We start from the raw sequence: 7,958 nt of genomic DNA on the forward strand, positions 1-7,958 counted from the left end.
ATACCCCTTTTCTCTTTTCATAAGCAGACGAGGTTTGAAGCCAACTTTGACCCACTGCTTGGATGACATCACTTGCTGCCTTTCCAATGAAGCAAGTTTAATTTAATAATAGGTGAAAAACCATCCCTACAAAGGTGTTAATCAGATACTTGGCTTTGTGGACACTTTTCAGAGCACAAATTTGTTAGCATAAAAATAAAGCCAGAAAATGAAGAGCTGTTTAATCACTCAATTGGATTTTTCTGCCAGCATATTTCTTTTTCTCTGCAACCCACTGCTAAATTGTGCTTCGTGGCTGTTTTTTTTATAAAATCACTTAATCAAATCTAACTCTGATTACATCAGAGAAGGCCAGGTACCCTACACCATAAGAGGTGGTTTGAAATTTTTACTTGTCTACTTAAAGATCACCAAAATCTGATAACGAGGTCAATTACGTCCCTAGGTGGGATTGAACCACCAACCTTTTGGTTAACAACTGAACACGCTAACTGTTTGCGCCTCAGAGACACTTTGCGAAAGTACATACTGACAAAGGTTAATAAGCATTCATCTAGAACGTTTCCTAGAAAAACTTTAAAAAGTCAATAATCTGGAGAGTTTTTGTAAGATGTTCCTTCCATCAACCAATGAAGAAACACATTGGTACTTTCCCATGATGAGTGAGTGCTTCAGGATCTCTTGCACTTACATGTGCAGCAAAGGACTACAATGGAAGCATGCTGGGCCTATAACCCAGAGGTAGGCAGATTGTAACTGTCCTCTGCTATATGCATTTTTTTTGTTAATTAAAGTAATCCAAAACTGGGATTGATATTTTGGCTCTTTTATTTTTACTTAAAGTACAATAACTTTTACCGTTTTAATTTGTTTTAATAGTATATTGACAGTATTGTTTTCTTTCAAAAATCCACTTAATTTTCTTTACCCTATTATTAAAATGGTAATTGACAAAAACAAACTACATTGTCACCAGAAGAGCAATACAAAATGTACAAGTGATATATTAAAATCATCTTTTCAGCTTGAATTTCAATGATGCATTGAGGTAACGATTTTGTGAGAAACATCTTCACCCTTAAATAAAGATTTTCTTAATTCCCTACCTGTGTGCTAATTAGATATCACCTTGTTTTCACATTAAACAGACTTCCACATGAGAAAGCAGCAAGGATGCAGTGGCTTTAATGTTTCCTGGTGTCAACCTGTATTATTTCAGTAGACATTGAAATGAGGATGCATCTTGCTGCCTTTCCAATGAAGCAAGTTTAATTTAGTAATAGGTTAAAAACCATCCCTACAAAGGTGTTAATCAGAGACTTGGCTTTGTGGACACTTTTCAGAGAACAAATTTGTTAGCATAAAAATAAAGCCAGAAAATGAAGAGCTGTTTAATCACTCAATTGGATTTTTCTGCCAGCATTTTTCTTTTTCTCTGCAACCCACTGCTAAATTGTGCTTCCTAGCTGTTTTTTTTATAAAATCACTTAATCAAATCTAACTCTGATTACATCAGAGAAGGCCAGGTACCCTACACCATAAGAGGGGGTTTGAAATTTTGACTTGTCTACTTAAAGATCACCAAAATCTGATAACAAGGTCAATTTTGTCCCTGGGTGGGATTGAACCACCAACCTTTTGGTTAATAGCCTTATACACTAACTGATTGCGCCACAGCGACACTTTTCAAAAGTACATACTGACAAAGGCTAATAAGCATTCATCTAGAACGTTTCCTAGAAACATTTTAAAAAGTCAATAATGTGGAGAGTTTTTGTAAGATGTTTCTTCCATCAACCAATGAAGAAACACATTGGTACTTTCCTATGATGAGTGAGTGCTTCAGGATCTCTTGCACTTACATGTGCAGCAGAGTACTGTAATGGAAGCATGCTGGGTCCATAACCCAGAGGTAGGCAGATTGAAACTATCCTCTGCTATATGCATTGTTTTTATTAATTAAAGTAATCCAAAACTGGGATTGATATTTTTGCTCTTTTATTTTTACTTAAAGTACAATAACTTTTACCATTTTAATTTGTTTTAATAGTATATTGACAGTATTGTTTTCTTTCAAAAATCCAATTAATTTTCTTTACCCGATTATTAAAATGGTAATTGACAAAAACAAACTACATTGTCACCAGAAGAGCAATACAAAATGTACAAGTGATATATTAAAATCATCTTTCCAGCTTGAATTTCAATGATGCCTTGGTGCAACAATTTTGTGAGAAACATCTTCACCCATAAAGAAAGATTTTCTTAATTCCTTACCTGTGTGCTGATTAGATATCACCTTGTTTTCACATTAAACAGACTTCCCCATGAGGAAGCAGCAAGGATGCAGTGACGTTTATGTTTCCTGGTGTCAACCTGTATTATTTCAGTAGACATTGAAATGAGGATGCATCTTGCTGCCTTTCCAATGAAGCAAGTTTAATTCAGTAATAGGTGAAAAACCATTCCTACAAAGGTGTTAATCAGAGACTTGGCTTTGTGGACACTTTTCAGAGAGCAAATTTGTTAGAATAAACATAAAATCAGAAAATGAAGAGCTGTTTAATCACTCAATTGGACTTTTCTGCCAGCATAATTTTTTTTCTCTGCAACCCACTGCTAAATTGTGCTTCCTAGCTGTTTTTTATAAAATCACTTAATCAAATCTAATTCTGATTACATCAGAGAAGGCCGGGTACCCTACACCTTAAGAGGGGGTTTGAAATTTTGACTTGTCTACTTAAAGATCACCAAAATCTGATAACAAGGTCTATTACGTCCCTCTGTGGGATTGAATCACCAACCTTTAGGTTAATAGCCATACACACTAACTGATTGCGCCACAGCGACACTTTGCAAAAGTACATACTGACAAAGGCTAATAAGCATTCATCTAGAACGTTTCCTAGAAAAACTTTAAAAAGTCAATAATCTGGAGAATTTTTGTAAGAAACACATTGGTACATTCCCATGATGAGTGAGTGCTTCAGGATCTCTTGCACTTACATGGGCTATTAACCAAAAGGTTCCCACCCAGTGATGTAATTGACCTTGTGATCAGATTTTGGTGATCTTTAAGTAGACAAGTCAAAATTTCAAACCCCCTCTTATGGTGTAGGGTACCTGGCCTTCTCTGACGTAATCAGAGTTAGATTTAATTAAGGTGCGCAAGGGCATAGAAGGGAGCGGTTTAAGAAAAGAGAAGTGGAAACAGACAGCAAACTAGGCTGGAGAGAGACCTGAGACAAAGAGATCTGAATTATACTAGAGCCGACCAGGGGAAACACAAATTATGCAGTCAAGTTTCCCACATTTGGGGAAATCGCAGGAGCAGCACACCCAGAGTGCAATGGGTGAGCCTTTCCCTGGGAGAAGCACCTTCATGATCATAGTATCTCACCTGGCAGGTAAGTAGGAGTTGGGCTAGAGCTGGGGAAGGTCGCTGCTCGGGTACCCCCCTGTTAAGTGAAGGAAATCCAACTGAGGCAGCACAAGGGAACTCTCGAAAGAAGAACAAGGCTAGAGGAAGATCTGAGTCAAAGAAATCTGACTTTTACCAGAGCTGACCAGAGGAAAGCACAAACACAGTCCCCCACTACCACCAGGAAACATTAACGCCACTGCATCCTTGCTGCTTTCTCATGTGGAAGTCTATTTAATGTGAAAACAAGGTGATATCTAATTAGCACACAGAAAAGAAAATTAAGTGAATTTTTGAAAGAAAACAATACTGTCAATATACTATTAAAACAAATTAAAATGGTAAAAGTTATTGTACTTTAAGTAAAAATAAAAGAGCAAAAATATCAATCCCAGTTTTGGATTACTTTAATTAACAAAAAAAATGCATATAGCAGAGGATAGTTTCAATCTTTCTACCTCTGGGTTATGGGCCCAGCATGCTTCCATTGCAGTACTCTGCTGCACATGTTAGTGCAAGAGATCCTGAAGCACTCACTCATCATCGGAAAGTACCAATGTGTTTCTTCATTGGTTGATGGCAGAAACATCTTACAAAAACACTCCAGATTATTGACTTTTTAAAGTTTTTCTAGGAAACGTTCTAGATGATTGTTTATTAGCCTTTGTCAGTATGTAGTTTTGCAAAGTGTCGCTGTGGCGCAATCAGTTAGTGTGTATGGCTATTAACCAAAAGGTTGGTGGTTCAATCCCACCTAGGGATGTAATTGACTTTGTTATCAGATTTTGGTGATCTTTAAGTAGACAAGTCAAAATTTCAAACCCCCTGTTATGGTGTTAGGTATTTAGACTTCTCTGATGTAATCAGAGTTAGATTTGATTCAGTGATTTTATAAAAACAGCTAGGAAGCACAATTTAGCAGTGGGTTGCAGAGAAAAAGAAATATGCTGGCAAAAAAATCCAATTGAGTGATTAAACAGCTCTTGGATGGTTTTTCACCTATTACTAAATTAAACTTGCTTCATTGGAAAGGCAGCAAGATGCATCCTCATTTCAATATCTACTGAAATAATACAGGTTGACACCAGGAAACATTAACGCCACTGCATCCTTGCTGCTTTCTCATGTGGAAGTCTGTTTAATGTGAAAACAAGGTGATATCTAATTAGCACACAGGTAAGGAATTAAGAAAATCTTTATTAAAGGGTGAAGATGTTTCTCACAAAATCGTTGCCCCAATGCATCATTGAAATTCAAGCTGGAAAGATGATTTTAATATATCACTTGTACATTTTGTATTGCTCTTCTGGTGACAATGTAGTTTGTTTTTGTTAATTACCATTTTAATAATCGGGTAAAGAAAATTAATTGGATTTTTGAAAGAAAACAATACTGTCAATATACTATTAAAACAAATTAAAATGGTAAAAGTTATTGTACTTTAAGTAAAAATAAAAGAGCAAAAATATCAATCCCAGTTTTGGATTACTTTAATTAACAAAAAAAAATGCATATAGCAGAGGATAGTTTCAATCTGCCTACCTCTGGGTTATGGACCCAGCATGCTTCCATTACAGTACTCTGCTGCACATGTAAGTGCAAGAGGTCCTGAAGCACTCACTTATCATGGGAAAGTTCCAATGTGTTTCTTCATTGGTTGATGGAAGAAACATCTTACAAAAACTCTCCACATTATTGACTTTTTAAAATGTTTCTAGGAAACGTTCTAGATGAATGCTTATTAGCCTTTGTCAGTATGTACTTTCGCAAAGTGTCGCTGTGGCGCAATCAGTCTGTGTGTATGGTTATTAACCAAAAGGTTGGTGGTTCAATCCCACCCAGGGACGTAATTGACCTTGTTATCAGATTTTGGTGATCTTTAAGTAGACAAGTCAAAATTTCAAACCCCCTGTTATGGTGTAGGGTACCTGGCCTTCTCTGATGTAATCAGAGTTAGATTTGATTCAGTGATTTTATAAAAACAGCTAGGAAGCACAATTTAGCAGTGAGTTGCAGAGAAAAAGAAATATGCTGGCAAAAAAATCCAATTGAGTGATTAAACAGCTCTTCATTTTCTGGCTTTATTTTTATGCTAACAAATTTGTTCTCTGAAAAGTGTCCACAAAGCCAAGTCTCTGATTAACACCTTTGTAGGGATGGTTTTTCACCTATTACTAAATTAAACTTGCTTCATTGGAAAGGCAGCAAGATGCATCCTCATTTCAATATCTACTGAAATAATACAGGTTTACACCAGGAAACATTAATGCCACTGCATCCTTGCTGCTTTCTCATGTGGAAGTCTGTTTAATGTGAAAACAAGGTGATATCTAATTAGCACACAGGTAAGGAATTAAGAAAATCTTTATTTAAGGGTGAAGATGTTTCTCACAAAATCGTTGCCCCAATGCATCATTGAAATTCAAGCTGGAAAGATGATTTTAATATATCACTTGTACATTTTGTATTGCTCTTCTGGTGACAATGTAGTTTGTTTTTGTCAATTACCATTATAATAATAGGGTAAAGAAAATTAATTGGATTTTTGAAAGAAAACAATACTGTCTATATACTATTAAAACAAATTAAAATGGTAAAAGTTATTGTACTTTAAGTAAAAATAAAAGAGCAAAAATATCAATCCCAGTTTTGGATTACTTTAATTAACAATAAAAAATGCATATAGCAGAGGATAGTTTCAATCTGCCTACCTCTGGGTTATGGGCCCAGCATGTTTCCAATGCAGTACTCTGCTGCACATGTAAGTGCAAGAGATCCTGAAGCACTCACTCATCATGGGAAAGTACCAATGTGTTTCTTCGTTGGTTGATGGAAGAAACATCTTACAAAAACTCTCCAGATTATTGACTTTTTAAAGTTTTTCTAGGAAACGTTCTAGATGAATGCTTATTAGCCTTTGTCAGTATGGAAGTTTGCAAAGTGTCTCTGTGGCGCAATCGGTTAGTGTGTTTGGTTGTTAATCAAAGGGTTGGTGGTTCAATCCCACCCAGGGATGTAATTGACCTTGTTATCAGATTTTGGTGATCTTTAAGTAGACTAGTCAAAATTTCAAACCCCCTCTTATGGTGTAGGGTACCTGGCCTTCTCTGATGTAATCAGAGTTAGATTTGATTAAGTGATTTTATAAAAAAACAGCTAGGAAGCACAATTTAGCAGTGGGTTGCAGAGAAAAAGAAAAATGCTGGCAGAAAAATCCAATTGAGTGATTAAACAGCTCTTCATTTTCTGGCTTTATTTTTATGATAACAAATTTGTTCTCTGAAAAGTGTCCACAAAGCCAAGTATCTGATTAACATCTTTGTAGGGATGGTTTTTCACCTATTACTAAATTAAACTTGCTTCATTGGAAAGGCAGCAAGATGCATCCTCATTTCAATATCTACGGAAATAATACAGGTTGACACCAGGAAACATTAACGCCACTGCATCTTTGCTGTTTTCTCATGTGAAAGTCTGTTTAATATGAAAACAAGGTGATATCTAATTAGCACACAGGTAAGGAATTAAGAAAATATTTATTTAAGGGTGAAGATGTTTCTCACAAAATCGTTGCCCCAATGCATCATTGAAATTCAAGCTGGAAAGATGATTTTAATATATCACTTGTACATTTTGTATTGCTCTTCTGGTGACAATGTAGTTTGTTTTTGTCAATTACCATTTTAATAATCGGGTAAAGAAAATTAAGTGGATTTTTGAAAGAAAACAATACTGTCAATATACTATTAAAACAAATTAAAATGGTAAAAGTTATTGTACTTTAAGTAAAAATAAAAGAGCAAAAATATCAATCCCAGTTTTGGATTACTTTAATTAACAAAAAAAAAATGCATATAGCAGAGGATAGTTTCAATCTGCCTACCTCTGGGTTATGGACCCAGCATGCTTCCATTACAGTACTCTGCTGCACATGTAAGTGCAAAAGATCCTGAAGCACTCACTCATCATGGGAAAGTACCAATGTGTTTCTTCATTGGTTGATGGAAGAAACATCTTACAAAAACTCTCCACATTATTGACTTTTTAAAATGTTTCTAGGAATCGTTCTAGATGAATGCTTATTAGCCTTTGTCAGTATGTACTTTTGCAAAGTGTTGCTGTGGCGCAATCAGTTAGTGTGTAAGGCTATTAACCAAAAGGTTGGTGGTTCAATCCCACCCAGGGACTTAATTGACCTTGTTATCAGATTTTGGTGATCTTTAAGTAGACAAGTCAAAATTTCAAACCCCCTGTTATGGTGTAGGGTACCTGGCCTTCTCTGATGTAGTTAGATTTGATTCAGTGATTTTATAAAAACAGCTAGGAAGCACAATTTAGCAGTGGGTTGCAGAGAAAAATAAAAATGCTGGCAGAAAAATCCAATTGAGTGATTAAACAGCTCTTCATTTTCTGGCTTTATTTTTATGCTAACTAATTTGTTCTCTGAAAAGTGTCCACAAAGCCAAGTATCTGATTAACATATTTGTAGGGATGGTTTTTCATCTATTACTAAATTAAACTTGCTTCATTGGAAAGG

General features: G+C 35.6%; 1 non-coding gene across 1 annotated transcript; it reads right to left on the minus strand.

The window, feature by feature from the left end:
• Positions 1-3,252: 3,252 nt before the first annotated feature.
• On the minus strand, positions 3,253-3,415 carry LOC135047529 (U1 spliceosomal RNA). The gene has a single exon (XR_010239561.1). It is a non-coding gene; the product is annotated as a U1 spliceosomal RNA (small nuclear RNA).
• Positions 3,416-7,958: the final 4,543 nt, after the last annotated feature.

The sequence above is a fragment of the Pseudophryne corroboree genome, unplaced genomic scaffold (genome assembly GCF_028390025.1).
Source record: "Pseudophryne corroboree isolate aPseCor3 unplaced genomic scaffold, aPseCor3.hap2 scaffold_934, whole genome shotgun sequence".
NCBI classification, from domain to species: domain Eukaryota; kingdom Metazoa; phylum Chordata; class Amphibia; order Anura; family Myobatrachidae; genus Pseudophryne; species Pseudophryne corroboree.